We start from the raw sequence: 17,278 nt of genomic DNA, 5'->3' as shown, positions 1-17,278 counted from the left end.
ACATTTTAACGCATTAAAATAGCAGATCTACACGCTCGTAAATGGGTTACGGCCAGGGTTCAAATTCAGTGGACTAGTCACGGATATAAAATAAAATGCAGCTATTGTTTCCTGTGCCATTATGGCCCACTGTAGACTAGAGGCAATGACCTCTACAGCCTATAGATCAGGGGTCCTCAACTAGAAATGCTGAAGGTCCACAAATATTATTTTAATAAGACCATGGTCCAGTCTCATGCGCACCTCACCCCCCACCCCTAGAAACAACTATGCCTGTTTAGTACAGTCAAACCAAGCTTATACAAACGGGGTCCCATCCCAAACCAACCAATACTGGGGTGGCAGAGTTGACAAATATTCATTATTCCCCCAAAAAAAATCAAATTTTGTTCATTCAACTGAATGTGTCAATGTGTCAATGCTAGTGAGCCAGTCAGCGCAACATTGGCATCATGACATTTCTCGGCATTGAGCGAATACAACGGAGAATTCAACTCGCGGTTACGGTGACTTTTTTTCTATTTTTTATGGAGGGCCAGACAGTAGGCTGAGAGGAAATGGGGAGAGAGATGGGGGAGTGACATGCCGTAAAGGCCATCAGGATCGGGAGTCGAACCCGTGGCACACTGCCAGACTGGATAAACAGTCACGGTGCCTGGACCGCTGAGCCACAGCCCAGGCCTCTTCTCTTTATTCTATCATTTCTCCAGGGTCCGCAAAGAGGTGTGACCACTGGCCTAGATCAACACGGGCAATGGCCTCAAGATCAAGGCCAGTGAATAATTATATTTGGTATTAGAGGATCAGGCAACAAAATGCCATGTTCTGAAAAATGCAATTTCTCATCTGGTATTACATGCAATCAAAACATGTTGCATCCGTTCAACAGTCAATGTCACACATTGACTAAACATGTAACAGAAAACAGAAAATATAACAACATTGATTTACATCATCACATTATCATTGAACAGTACTCTTTCAAACCTATTTGTGTTGCTAAACAAACTAATTAAGCATCTACAATCATTCCATTGTTGTTTTGATAGAGCTACTGTAATTCAGTAATTGTCAACCCTATTTGATGTCTTAATCAGACTAATAGACTGTGAACTGTGGAGTCACTCTGTGTATTCAAAGAGCTGCTATGTTAATGGTAAGGAAGTAAGCATGCTGCTTCTCATCGTCAATATATAGGCCTACAATATCCAGGGTTTGTTTTGTAAAAAGAAAATAGACTATTGTTGTAAGTTGTTATTAGAGAAAGTAAAAGATTAGTGTTCATTATTTTTCATTTACTGCTTTCTTTCGTTTTAGCGTTTTTCAAAGATTTTGGACCGGGGGCGTTCGGGGCAAGTGGCTAAATATGTTACTACATTTTATGGCAATTTCTTGACCAAGTAGACCAAGTAGTCTCAAAGGGGCTTGTTAAGGGACCAAGTAGTCCCAAAGGGACCCTTATTGTTTTTGTCTGTTTTTTTTCTTCTCCTGCCGCCAAAAATATCAGTTATGGCTGAACCATGCAGTCGGTTTTCATGGTAGAGGGCCATGCCAAACGGTGACAATGCGAAGCCCATGACCATTGGCCAAAGGGTGGCGCTATAGCACTTAATTGAAAATGCAAACTTTGTGAAAATTCATCTTCTGCCCATAATACATACATGCAGTGTCATATGCTTATGAAACTTAGTTTACACTATGGTCATGTCAAATAGCACTGAAACTAGCCTTACTCCAATTGGCCAAAGGGGGGCGCTATAGCAATTTTTTGAAAATGAAACCTTTGAAAAGGCATAACTCATGCCTCATTTGGCCAAAAGTCATGGCACTTGTTTCCACCTGTTCCTTGACTCATGGGGAACACAACTGTCACTTTGACCAGTAAGCTCCGCCCTCAGATATTCCGCCATTTGAGCACTTCGAAAAATGCTTAAACCTGATTTTCTGCCTGGATTTTTGAGCAATTTGCATGAAACGTACACACTGGACCATTATCTGAAATCCCAGTTGAAGAAAAGTTTGTACGTGAACACATGAACAGCAAACACACTGTAGTAATGAATAATGACATATAATTGTCATCAAAAACACTGAATGATTTTGCCGTTTACAAAAAAAAACAACTGATTGTGTCTTGATAGCTCAGTAGGTAGAGCTCTCGATTTCGGAACACAAGGTTATGGGTTCAAATCCCGGCAATCAAGAACCCTGAAGATAGAGAGAGAGAAAGTGCACTGATTCTTTACAATCTCTAATAACAGCCTAAAAATGAACCTTGGTTGAAACATCGATCTACGTCGACAAGTCTGTTCTACAAGCCGCAAGCGCAATGTTATGCATTGTGAGTTGTGAGTCAGCATACATATTTCATTAAATTGTAAAATGTGTGCATTCAGTCAGACCAAAGCAAGGCTAAAACATAAAAATTGTGTTAAAAATGAATGACCAGATATATCAGTCCCCCCTGACCCCCCTTCTATCCTCCCTCCATCCCCACTCAGAGTGGAATGGACTGACTTGTGCTCTGAACTGACCTGAACACTTGAACTCTCTGCACTTTATATTTTCACTATGTTACTATGTCACTACGTTATTGACTATGTTGTCTTGTCCTGTTTTGCACTTGTCCTAATGTTGTTGTAACTGCACTCTGCTGTCCACCAAACCAAATGTTTATTGTCATTGTCATGGCAATAAAGTGTTCTGATTCTGATCAGCCCCGGCCATCAGCGCCATGCAGGTTAATCTAAGCACACAGGGCATGTGTCTGGAAACTTAGGTACTGTAGCCGTTCACTGGAGGCAATGTTATACTGTAAACTCCTGAGTATTCATAACTCTGAGAATGCAATAAATGGATCCATGCAATTTCAACTCCATTCAATCCATGCACGCTCAGAGTTACACAAATGGATGGATTGACACAGCATTATACTGTTAGTGTGAACCCACAAATGCACACAGCCACACTTATCCTTTCGATTATCAGGCGCTGAAGTGTATAAATATTTGTATATTTTGCACAGAAAGAATATCCACTACTGAGCTTTACAGAAAAGCATACAATACTCTAGAGTACCAGGGTAAAATTCAATAAACCCCACTTGGATTGAGGAAGGTTCCAGCAGAGCATGCGTAATTTCTTCTGCACTATTTCAAGACACTGAATGGAGGGCACAGGACACTCCCCTGTCATGATTTATGGGGAGTAAAGTAAGTAAGTAAGTAAGGAGCTTGTTAACGCAGGTACAGTTAAAGATCCTCTTGAACTGGTCATGCATGTCGACTTTCCCACCTCAACACCTCTTTCGTTTGGGTCAGAGAAGCCAAAGACAACATAATCTAAATCAGAGGCAGACAGATCCAGAGTGTTCTGCTCCTCAGAGAACAGGTCCCCGGGAATGGAAATGTGCATGCAAAGTTTCACGGCAATCGGACGCTGCGTTTATTATTTGAGGCATTTTGTTCAGAAGAAGACACTCCTGCAAAATGCACATGCCAATCTTAGGCAATCAGGATGGATTATGAAAAATGGAACAGATTTGTGTTGATCATATGACTATAGAGATAGTGTGTACCAATTTGGGTGATGCTTGGACAAAATCTGTGGGAGTAATATCAATAAATGTGTTTTTGCAAAAAATCTGCCTCCTGCAGGTTGCACTATAAACGGCAGATGTGTAAAAGGTTTGCATGCAGGGAGTATGCGTGTTGTGTGCACAGTTTCACTAGCATTGTTTGTTTTGTTAAGTTTTGAATTCTAAATCGTTATCTGCTTTGCATTTAATTAAAATGTGTGCCGATTGTTTGTGGTTACTGAGAAGGATTATTTAACCACATGAACCGTATCGTTCATTTTTTTGGTGGGTGTACATTTGGCAGGTGCTCTTTTGTTTGTTTGCATATACATATTCAAGCTCTTATATTTCCTCATTAGCACCTCTGTTGATTAAAATGAATCATGGTCGCTGCAATATGTGAATCTCTGCAAGTAATTGTCTTTAGCCGTTTTGGAAATGCGTGAATATTTACAATGACTTTTGAGACAAGATAATGAAGCACATGGATTTCCTGTGGTACAGTCATTTCTTTGCAAATGGTCCTAATTATGGAAAACTATTCAGAAAATTCCCCATCCCAGTTAAAATATCAATCAATCAACTTGATTTGTTTAGACTCAGGGTTTATTTTATCATTGTTCTTTGAAGGCTGTATATGTAGATACTACATATATAGTATAGTATATATATATATATATATATATATATATATATATACATTATGATTGGTTATGATGGTTACGTTGAAAGACAAAGCTGTGTGTTTAGTACAAACTGTAAGATGCATGCATCAATATGCTATATCTTATGCCTGCAAAGAGAACGTCTGTGGTACAGTTTGTTACTTCCATCAAATTGCTTTAGGCCTACTGTCAAGATAAAGAGCTCTCCTATTTTTATCTCCTCCCCACTCTCTAGCAATTCAAATAGTGGGGAGGAGAAAAAAATAGAGACCTTTTTGGAGATCCATTGGAAACATTGTTTAATAAATTACTTAGAACAGCTGAGATTTCAAGCAATGCAATTCTTGTGCATGTGCACAATCTCTGCGTGCGTTCGTACGTACGTGTGTGTGTACGTGTGTGTACAGTTGTAATGACAAAACAAAAACAACAACACAGTTGTCCCTGACCAAGGGTCATACTATTTAGGCGTGTAGGGTATCAGATCCATTGCTTGTACGCAAGCATTCTGTTTAGTGTCCATAATGAGCAGTAATTATGTTGTGTGAACGTCCTGCTAGGGGTTAATGGTTATGAAAGTCATTACTTTCCAACCATGTCCAGGAACTACGAGCTGTGTGTGTGTGTGTGTGTGTGTGTGTGTGCGTGCGTGTGTGCGTGCGTGCGTGCGCGTTGGTGAGATGGCATGGATGGTCTTATTTTTATCTCTTTGCTTCCTGTTTTATTTAACAGCCGTAATTGTCTCATCATTGGTGTATCTCTTTGTTTAATGAACTGATCTAAATGATAATGGCGATGTAATGACACCGCTCAATAAATATTTAATCTAGCCACAGCGTGCTCCGTCACCTTGAGAAGACCAACAAACATTTAAAATGAGAGCCCTTTCAATTAACGGTGGCCTGGATGCATTATTTCCCTTGCACTCGGTGACTCAGCGATGCATTAATTAAGCGTATACTGTTGCAGCAGTGTGGGATGTTGTTGATGTCTGCGCAGGTGGGAAACTGCATAGGCATTGTTAGCTCTAATAGCAACATAAGCCATTCTGCAATGATACTCGCTCACAGGAAATGGGTTTGTCTTCTAGGCAGAATTAAAAATAACTTTACGGTGCCATTACACTTAAAGTTGCCGAAATTATGACAATCTCTGTGTGTGTGTGTGTGTGTGTGTGTGTGTGTGTGTGTGTGTGTGTGTGTGTGTGTGTGTGTGTGTGTGTGTGTGCGCGCGCGTGTGCGTGTGTGTGTGAGAGAGTTTGCAGCTAAACTTAAGCTCTAAACTTAAGTTCAAAAAGGGAGATCACTTCTCTCAAGCTTTCTATCTGCACATTAGTTTTTCTCTGAATTCACCACACAAATTATTTTTATTCACAGCTTGAAGTGAGAGCACTACTGGCCAATCGGAAGCCGCGGACAGCCAATCAAAGCGATTTGGCTCAGTCTTTAAATATATATCACTGCCTCTGAACCTGTCATCCCTTTTCCCAGAGCGACAACTCCCATTGGTCCCTGCATGGCTCCACCTCATTAAAGTCTCAATCGGCCTGGAGTTGAGAAGGAATTAGGCTCATCTCATGCAGAGCCACCAATAGCGTCTTAGACTCCAGGGGGTGATCTCTCCCCTATTCAAAGCTCTTACTATTAATCTCATAATATGTTAAATGTTAACGGAGTGTAATCGCCAGCATTTTGGTATCTATTATCCAATTAAAGAAATGTATTTGCATCAGCTTGGTCTGTCCTATTGAAATGAACGTGGACAATCGACCACAAATGAGAATAGCAAGGTTATTCCACAAGCCTGCATGTGTCTCAAAGCCCAGAACAAATAAAAAAATCACATACGTGTGAACTGAGTGGTGCAATTCCCCCCCCCCCCTCTCTCTCTCTCTCTCTCATTAGAGACACAGCACTACCCCTCTCTCTGTTTCTGGCGCCCCCTACTGCTATTAATAAGTCACATACTCGTGCTCACTTCTACAGGTACACAAACATACAGGTACACAAACAGGTGCACGGACATTGCTGGTTGTAGGAGTGGTTGCACCACTCAAAAAAAATGCCACGGCGAGATTTTGATGTCAATGCAGTGATACTTTCTGGAGTGGTTTCAATTGACCTTGAGCTCAGAGACCTACTTTGTAGACAATGTGATGGTATAGTCCCTACGGGGACACCCTGTGATACGGGGCCATTTCTCACAACTGCTAACACTGTGGTGACAGAGAGGTTGTTTCACTGTAAGAGCACCGAGCAACACACCTTGTGCAAGGTCACATTCAATCGGGTGTAATTGTTGAGGTGAGGGGACCTTGGAAATGACAATTCTGAAGTTGAATGTCTCTTCACTGAGTAAAATGTATACATGTGTATGCATTGCATACTGTAAATAACCACATGCAATTACCTAAAGTACATTATTATCCATTCAACATCTGTGATCAAATGCAAGAATAGAGGGTATATGCACGTGACATCATCATCAAACACGGAAGTTATGCGGGAAAACTACTTTCTGGCCTTGACAGCCCGTATCCAAACAGAAAAGTCCTATCTGATTGCATTAAACAATGTTAAACAATGTTAAACTCACTTTGCCTGCATGTCGCCACTCGATTTGACATTCACTTTATGCATAGTGTGCATACCCTCTATAATACAGAGGCCCATATATCTACAGTAGAGATAGAGATTACGATATTACGAATAGCAAACACTATTTTCATAGCTAATTTAACATTCTTTGGACCTGAAATGTATTTTGGGGGAGCTGCATTACCATTTTAACATCCTGTGATCTTGGTTTTGCCCTCGATTAGCTTTTTTTATTATCCTCATGAGAAAAATGCAAGGAGCCGTTTGCAAAACCAGACTTCACAGGTACATTAGTGTGGTAAATTGCTATGAATTTGTCCCGTGCAGGATTAATTACAATCTTTACTCGCTATGAACTGAGACAACTTGTAATTAGCATTTGACCCTTATGCTACTCACCCGTTCAATGTAACAACTGATTCATGCAAGCTTGTCCCTATTACCTGATTAGATCACTGTGTGTGTGTGTGTGTGTGTGTGTGTGTGTGTGTGTGCTTGCGTACGTGTGTGCGTGCGTGTGTGCTTGCGTACGTGTGTGCGTGCGTGTGTGCATGCGTGTCTCCGCACTTGAGCTTTTCAGTGTGTGCACGTCTGTGTTTGATTGTTGAAAGAATAGATTATTCTATTATTACCTTTCTGTACAAGTGTTTAAGGCAATGTCCGTCATTAAGGCAATGTTTCTGTCCTCTGATAAATGAACCGTTGTTTCTAAGCACACAAAAAACAACATACTGTATCCCCTCTAAATCACTTGATAAGTGACATTGAATCTTTTTCCCATTATTGTTCCTTCTCCTTGTACAAAAGAAAAAATAAAGTGTAATGTCCTTTGTAGAAGAGCCAAATTGTACGGTTCTCACACACACGGTACCTGACATAGGGTAAAACCCCACAGGACACTGCAGGCCATCAATAAAGTGCTGAATCTGATTCTAAACTGGTCAATGGAGATGCAACGCCTGCATTCATCTACTGTATAGCCTGGGTTTTTCCCATGGTCTGGCGTGCTGTGAAGGGGTGTTGGTTTGGCGTGAAGGGGTGTTAAGATGTGCAGGAGCAAGCAAGCGCTAAAGAAAATTCCTTTATCACACGTCAATACTCGGTAGGCCTTATGATCCATCTTCTCAGATGCCCGTGAGACAACTTTCAAGAAGAAATACATTTACACGTTCTCTTAAAATGTTCTAGCATTGTTATCTAACAGACTATTTCAGTATTCAGTCCGGTGAGACTATGATGTCTGGCAAAAAGTCGATCCATATCTAAAAAGTTGAATTCACTGCAAATATTGCCAATAGTATTCAGCTGATGTTATAAACATCTATGATTTCCCGGTAGTATTGCCCAATAGTGGTTTCAGAGTTGCAATTTATAAATCAATTTCTCACATCTTCAAACTTCCAGCTCGACTTCCAGCTCGGCATTTCATTTGAAAACTCTATTTGAGTTTTAGTAGGACTGATTAATTTACTTGTCAGTCAATTAAAGTCATCTTAAAAATGGTCTCAGCGCTCATTACTGATGCAGATTACCCTTTGAAGCATTAACCATCTGGAGAGAGTAACTTAAAACCTGAAAAGATACCAAATGCATAAATATTCTGTTCATTTTTGGGGAACCGAGTAATCTGCCGTGGTTAAAATCAAAGAAGAATATAATAGTAACCTATTGTGCCCCTCTTTTAGTACTGGATCTAAGGATGGCAACATCTCTCTGTGCATCTCTATTACATTACTGCCACAGCCTGCGTGTGTGATACATGATCTAAGTTGATCAGGATATATCCAAATCCATGAAGTTACGGCCTGCAACTCAAATGTGTAGTACAGTTTCTGATGATGTGCACTGTGATTGATAGTGTCGTCATGCCAACCGTTGGCAATTATCGTTTCTGTTCACTTTATTTACCCGTTTGTTTTGTTGTTATGCGCATGGTGGAAACTGGGTCGCTACAGTGCATGCATTTAGGTTATAGTGCACGGAAAGTAGCCAGTCAATTATTCCAGAATCTTTGAATGCTACAGTACCTCCCCAACTCCGATTTCTGCTAAGCAGCACGCTATATATGCTTAGATGATTTCTATTTATATTAGGATAAATTTGTGCAACTGTAAAGACAAAATGGAAAAAAATGGAAGCTTTATCACTTACTCATGATCAGAGCTTCCATGCTCCAGACTGTATGACGGAAGCACTTGAACATTGTGTGAGGCAACAGTCTGGACACGCGAGACTTCTGATAAAGTACATGCCTTGTGCGACATGGGGCACAGACAGGTCAGTCAGGTCAGATATATTTATTATTATACATTTTAATTATGTTGCAATAATCTGCTAAATTACGGGCAAAATCTTTTGCCACTATAGACTGTAGGCTGGGTGAAGGATCAGAGGTACTGTGATCACTTTTAAGTGGATTCTTGCATGCAGTCTCAGGCTAAAATTGTTAAGGCAAAAACTTTAGGAAACCTGAAAAACTACACAACTCTAAACATTGCATGTTATAGTCATAGTATATAGACTCATTGTCCGGTGAACCAGCGAACAGCAGCAACACGATATGCTTGACAGCATCATCATCATGCTGTCAAGAAACAATGAGCAATCCCAGGGCTACAGACTATATTTGTTTGCCACTGTGGCTGAGCAATGAGCATGCTTCCTATCTCGCGCGTTTGTTATCTCCTGCGGGCGAAATATATGAAGTGTGGCATTTGAGAACCGCCCACCCCCACTGTGAGGACAGGTGTCTGTTTGGCCTAATTCACAGCCTGTCTTGCCGTGTTAGACAGGTTCTATAGAAGCTACGTGTCCTCACACAACCATACGGTACACGCACGAGAGAGTTTTTCACATGTCTCTCTATACGTTGACCTCAGACGAGCCCTCCATCGGCATCTCCTCTCATCTCGATTCTCCATACAAATGGCCAGCTCGTTTGTTGTGCTTTCCGCATCACCAGCATCTTTCTTCAGCACTTCCACCAAGTGGTATAGAAAGTGGGGGCGTCCTTTTGATCAATGCCCATGTGTTGGTTCCCACAGTACAAGATTTGTGGCGTTGAGTTCCCGGTCAGGCGATGGCAGTGACCAGCTAGTGTCATTCCTCTGACTGCTACTGTATCTTCCCTGGTAGTTCCCTGTATGTCGGTAATGCATTTCTTCCTGTTTGCTGTTAAATACCACACGTGGCATTCTGATGTAGCACCCAATCCAGTCCCCCTTCTGTAGGACTTGCGTCAGTGTCCAGCTTCAACAGAGGGGGCGGCAGTGACTCAGGGGTAGAGTGTCTGAAGGACTTGCGTCAGTGTCCAGCTTCAACAGAGCAGTGACTCAGGGGTAGAGTGTCTGAAGGACTTGCGTCAGTGTCCAGCTTCAACAGAGCAGTGACTCAGGGGTAGAGTGTCTGAAGGACTTGCGTCAGTGTCCAGCTTCAACAGCGGGGGCGGCAGTGGAGTGTCGAACAGTGTTGATTTTGTCGACCAATACTAAGACGAAAAATGTTCGTCGACTACCTTTTATCACAGACGAAAACGACATTTGGGCTACCCGGTACCCTTTTCTTTTTTAGATACTTACTAGATTAGGGATTATGTAATGTCCCAGAATTCAAAACTACTGGATCAACGTCTTTAATACAATTTCCACAATATTTTCATTTCAAATTACACCAGATCCCCGAACTATCATCTTTCATAATTCTGCAGCTATGAGTGGCCTCCCCATGGCTCACAGACGTTTTCTTAATTTCTGCCTCACGTCTGCTAAAAAGTGAATACTACTGCTATGGAAAGGGAAAAAAGGTCCCAGTGTCAAAATGTGGGTAGCTGACCTGGTCAATACGTTGGAGGTGGAGAGGATACGATACTTGAAACTAGACCAAACGAGAGACCAAAGTTCGATTTGATATGGCAACCCTTCATTCAACATCTGGGATAAATCGCCAGCTACAAACTGCTGCTAAATGATGACCAATATACTCTGTAGTCGCTGCCCCATTCTGGATTTCAGGGTTTTAGTTTTTAGGGGTGTCTATTTTTTTATTTGTATCGTTCTGTTTTATGTATAGGGGTAGTAATCTTTTCAAAAGTACTTTTCAAAAGTACCCTACAGCCATAATACCCCATAGTCATACTGGTGCTCATGAACCAACACATACATAGGCACACACATACTGTAGGTGAACACGGACATTGCTGTTCCTTGGAGTGGTTGCACCACTCAAAAAAATAAATAAAAATAAAATGGGTATGTTTATTCTGTACATATACGACAGCTGTACCAACCTCTCACTACCTTTAATTTGGCGGGCATCAAGGCCCGCCAAAATACATTTCAGTCGACTAAATCAACTGTAGAAAATAGTCGACTAAAACTAGACTAACACTAAAACATGCCAAATGTGACTAAAATGTGACTAAAACTAAATGAAAACTATTCAAGAGACTGTGACTAAAACAAAATCTAAATTTGCGGCCAAAAACAACACTGGTATCGAAGACTGAACCCCTAATTGCTCCAGATGTGCAGGTTGGTGCCTTGCATGGTTTCCTCTGCCATCGGTGTGTGAATGTGTGAATGAGTGAATGTAATGCACAATCTAGATGTAAAGTGCCTTGGATAAAGGCGCTATATAAATGCACCATTAACAATTTTACCATTTACAGCCTTAAAGGCGAACGGGCTTGACAGGCGAAGAACATAAAGTGATATTGACGTGTTGGGGAGGTTGTATTTCCACAAACTGGTCATTCCATTAGAGCTCTGCATGCAAGCGCTTTCCCCTCATTAAGGTCCTTCTCTGTGGAATTGACCCATGCGCCCAGATAATTAAAGCCTGTGCGTGCGTGCGTGCGTGCGTGCGTGTGCGTGTGAGCCTGTCTTTCTGTCTGTCTGTCTGTCTGTCCAAACCATGGAGAAAAAATGCTTTAGCAAAAGCCATATGGACAAACATTTCAATTGTGAATGGCATAACAAATTATTATAGTATGTATAATTAGTATATTAGTATAGTATAATTGTGGTACATGCAATGGCGAGGGCTCGAGGGATCGACAATGGAAAACCAACACTCCCAGATGCTGATTGATTTCCTTAGTCCGTGTGACATGGATGACGGCCAGGAGACTGCATGGTATGTTTACAGTATGCAATATATTACCTTTTGTCGCCGAAATAAACCTTTTCTACTGGGAGCTACAGAACAGCGGGAGGACTTCCCTTCTACTCCATTGTACGCAATTCAGTTTCTTCAGCACCATGTGGACGTTTTGTTCAGATGTTGCTTACCTGACTCTGGTGAAGAAGGCTGGCTCAGTACTGGGGCAGAGGCCTGACTCTGTCTGTCTGTTGTCTGTCTGTTGTCTGTCTGTCTGTTGTCTGTCTGTCTGTTGTGGAGAGATGCACACAAAATAAGATGCACAATGTGACTCATCCTCTCCACAAAATCTTGGCAGAACAGAAAATTGCATGGTCACAAGGATCCGTTTCATTCTGTGACGTCTAAGAACAAACGATTCAAGAGCACTTTTGTACCAAGAGCAATCAGTCTCTTTAACTCCACGGCCAGCCGCTATAGGCTTATGAACTGAACTATTGGACTATTGGCTTTCTAGCTTTTACGTGCAATATAGTGACACCTTTTAAATTATTTTTAATGCTTGTTTCATAATATCTTTTTTAATATATTTGTCTTTCTTTTTAACCCGTGCCCCCCCCCCTTTTTGTGCAGTATTTTTAACCTTATTGTATGCCTGTATGAGCTGTGAGACCATCTGAATTTCCCCTCGGCGATCAATAAAGTATCTACTGTATCTATCTACCAATTTACCTATCTACCTATCTATCTATTTCTAATGTTTAGAATATGCTTAAGCATATTATAATGTTTATAATAATATTATTATGCGCATCATGGCAGTAAGTAATGCCATGATGCGCATACAAAATAAACGTTTCAACTTTCAACCAAGAAAGCAATGTTTTCGCATAATCCCCTGTCATTGCAATCTCTGGGTGGAGCAGTTCAATAGACCTCGCGGTAAGCCCCACCCGCTCGCGCACCTGCCTCCATACCGTTGTTAAGCAGGACAAACAACCCCTGCTATCAGCGACCCTCCACCGCGTTATGTCTGCGTTTTTCCGAAGAGGAATAGAAGCATTCATATCACCAACATTCATACTATAATAACGCCATGGTGAAACGTTGCTGTTGGGCGTCCTGCAACAGTGCTTCATAAGTACCCAGGACGTTTGGGGCATTTTATTTTTATTCCTTTCCCCGTGGGTGCGCACAGTTTTGCAAAGTTTTACATTCTGGAGGTGGTGGAGGCAGCAGCGCCAGTGGCGTCACTCGTTCACCCTCCCTGCTACTAAATCATACTATTAACGTCAACCTTTACTAAACAATGGTTAAATCAATCGTCTAATAAAAAACAAACAACTTAACTTGGAGCAAATGGTGTACTCTGTTAGCCTGGTTTCCAGCCCACTCGACTGAGCGCAGCTGGAAGCTCTCAGAGTCTGACAATCAGGCTAGTACTTTGTAACTTTCTAAGTTTCTAGTGGCTTGTGTTGGACGGCAGTCACATAACTTCACCCACAGGCTCCAGCCTCACGTTCCCTCCCACTGCGCTTCAGAAAAAAGAACGCTGCTTACCCTTTTCTGCATATTGTATCCAAAAAGTGAAGGTCTGCTAATGGTCTAAACTAATTTGAATTTAGGAACGGCAAAGAAAAAGTTTAGCCGGAATCGAAAAGACAATTAAAACAATATTAGCCTCCATCTATATGGAGGCATTATCTGCAAATTATTATTTGCAGGCATTATCATCAAAAGAAGCACGACAACAGCAGCTGCGGCTGAGACAGGAGACTATACCCATGCACACTTTGTTACCCAGGTAACACTTTTTAAACACTAAACACGTTTGTTTATTTATGTGTTTAGGTATACAATCAAAAGTCAGTCATATACGTGTTTAGAATTAGAACACTAAACTGTTTGAGGTGTTCTCGTGAGGTGTTCTAGTGTGTTTTATGGCCATAAATAAACATTTGGCATTTAATTATTAGACACTGGCATTTTGGTTTTAAACGCGCCACGCGTTCCATGATTGATCTCCGGTGAAAGGACTCACAGGCAATCACTGTCCACACAGCCTTCACGCCATGTCAGAGATACAGTATCTGATCATGAGGAAATGAGGAATATGTGCTGGTAAATCACAGTCAAAGAATGCAAACTGATAAAGGTTATACATATGGCTGACTGTGACAAGCTGTGACATGCAGTGCATTTCATTATATACCATCCTTGTATTCACACGAGAGGTACTGATATGAATTAAATGATTAATATTTCTCAATTTGGCAAGGTTACAAGAATATATTGTGAAGACGTAGTATTGTTTGTCTCAATGTGCCATATTTTATATCAAATCAATAAAATATGCTTTAAATTGAACTCAAGCAGGCATGCCAGTGTGACAATGTAGGAACCATGCAAAAAATGTGTTGTTGGTGTGCGAGCGAAGTGCGTGCCGTGCATATCAGTGTTGATTTCGTCGACTAATACTGTGACGAAACATGTTCGTCGACTACCTTTTTTCACTGACGAAAACTAAATGGAAACTAAGCTATGGTGACTAAAACTAAGACTAAATATATTGACAATTTTGTAAAATAAAAACAAAAAAAAAGTAATTTTACACTTGGTTGCATGCTGAAAATAGCAGATCTACAAACTCACAATGAGTCACGCTGCGACGCGTTGTGAACTTGTAGATCGGCTATTTTCAGCAAATGTAAAATCACCCATTACGACGGCATCAAGGCCAGCCAAAATGCATTTTAGTCGACTAAATCAACTGTAGATTTAGTCGACTGAAATCTAAAACAGTCCAGGTGACTAGAATGTGACTACAACTAAATGAAAACTAAAAGACTGACTAAAACTAAGATAACAAATTGCTGTCCAAATCAACACTGGTGTGTGAGTGCGTGCATGTATTGATGTTCTGCTATAGCTGTCAGAGAGCTGTGTGCATCACTGCAGTGCCCCTCTCTGGGACAATACTGTATTCACTGTTTCTGATACTGCTCTAAAGGAAAATACATGTTTTGTGCCCACAATTGGCTATTGCAAACAAATGCTGCTACTCGATTCAAAAAGCTTTATACCCTGCATATTTTATATATATAACGATGCAATGTGACAAACTCTGTTTACAAAATGCTATACCCCCTCCAATACTATACTTTCCCCATTTTCAACTGCTTTTTATATTTTGACACTTGCTTTGGCGTTTTCTCATGCCAATAAAGCATTGAATTGAATTGAATTGAATTGAATTGAATTGAATTGAATTGAATTGAATTGAATTGAGAAATACAAATTTATTTCAATCAAATCAGGTGACATTTCAACAATTTGTCATTAAAACAATTACAATTTAAAACTGAACTGGATACATTGGATTTGATATGCAGCAATAGTGCAGAGAGAAGCTTTAGTGCTCTGTGAGCTGCTTTGCATTTACATGCAGTAAGCAAATAACTAATTGGATGTCCCTGTGTTGTATGTGTTATACGGTGACGAGATAAAGTAGACCTTTAAAGCATTTACCATTACTTATAAGAGTGTGCACACTAGCTGTCCTTATCAAGGTCACAGAGAGACAGAAAGATTTCTACATAGAGTCTGGAAAACTAAAGACACGTCAGAGCTCTCCAGGACAGACATGACAGCACTGGCCCTGCGCTTCAAGGGGCGCCCCGACCAACGGGCTGATATGGAGCGAATAATAGATTGGCAAGATAACAGGTCGTACCTGCTTTTATCCATGTTCATTTGCTGTTCATATTCATATCACGTGGTCCCATGTTGTTATCATTAAATATGCCATATCTTCAGGTCCCATTGACTTGAGCCTTTTTATTGGACTTCAGATAATTTGAACCTAAATGCCGACGCATCAACATGTGAACACATGTCATGATTTATCATTTATATACCATAGGATGTACGGCATATAGCAACAACAGCTGGCCACATCAAGGTCTATAATTCATCTGGACACTGATTAGAGGTTGCGCGTGCTAACGTCAGCAAGCTAGCCAGCTAATTCCATGAACGGCGCTGCACTGTTTGACAAATTGAAGCTATGTTAAACAATTCATTAACGAGGAATAAACAGGTGTTTGTTGACAACAAGTGACGACATCCACAGGCATCTACAGAGCTGCTCACCTGCTCACATCTCAATATACCCTCTAAAAAACAGACACGGCTAAAGCAAGTGTGTGCACGTGTTTATAATGTGCACGTGCACATACACACACCTATTGCTATTTTCATTTCACCAAGTGTAAAATGACTTGTATTCTTTTTTTTATTTTTTTACTTATGCTGGATGCCTGGATCTCTTGTCCAATAGTCCCTTCCTAAGACACATACACACACAAACATGCACACGTGTGTCATCTGAATAGGAAACACCCTAATGTCATATCATAGCGTGAACACAGCTCACAGCTTCTACTTACAGCTCATAATGACACAAAGACAATGACGTGACAGGAAGTCATGCTGCGTCTTTGGCAAGCTGCTCGCGTTCAGCCAACTGGCAGTTTGGGGGAAAGCAAAGCTGGTATTGTCAGAGCTGGGCCCATCAGTAGGAGGACAGGGTGTGATGGCATGTGACAAAACAGCCAGGGAGGAGAAAAAAAAACAAAGTCTCGTATTTTCTTGGCACCTTGCATAATTAAATACAATGTACAATGTAGTTCCAAATCACAGTTGATGCGTGAAGGGAAAAAAAACAATAATGAAGAACAAATACTTTGGTCTTTCAGGCTCACAACCACTGCCATTCTTTCTCATTTTTCATCCCTTTTGTCTTGTCATGGCCAAAGAGGGGAGGGGGGGTGGTTGAGACACAAAACAAACAAACCCAAACCCACAGTGCATTTGGCTGGGCCTGCGGGTCTCCATCCATCTCAGGCTCACTACTCATTGGACCGCCCTTGAACAGAGCATAAGGTGCGGTCAGTCCGCTCCGCCAGTGTGTTTATTATTAACTTTGATATGGAATATAATTAATGGGCGAGTGCACAGTGACCTTCAGGGCATTCAGACATGTAATGAAAGCCAGCCCACGGGGGGGGGTCTCAGATGTGAAAGGTTTTATGCGAGATTAAACCAACTGTGATGTGGCTGATGGCGGCTAATGAGGGTGACACTGACTGCCTAGGCCTACATACAGTAGATTTAAAAAAAAGTAGCGTTAATGTTCCCAATCACCCGAGAGACGGACGGCAATGTGCAACCATTGGCTGCCAGTTAAAAATAATAACGAAGCTTTGTTTCTCTATTTTCTCTTCCTTTCGTGTTTGTTGGGTCACCACCTGGCTGAGATGAGATGGTATAGGCAGCGTGCT

Source organism: Protomyctophum bolini (genome assembly GCF_963924005.1).
Source record: "Protomyctophum bolini genome assembly, chromosome: 8".
Classification (NCBI taxonomy): Eukaryota; Metazoa; Chordata; class Actinopteri; order Myctophiformes; family Myctophidae; genus Protomyctophum; species Protomyctophum bolini.
The sequence above is the reverse complement of the archived record's forward strand: the minus strand, read 5'-3'. Positions refer to the sequence as shown.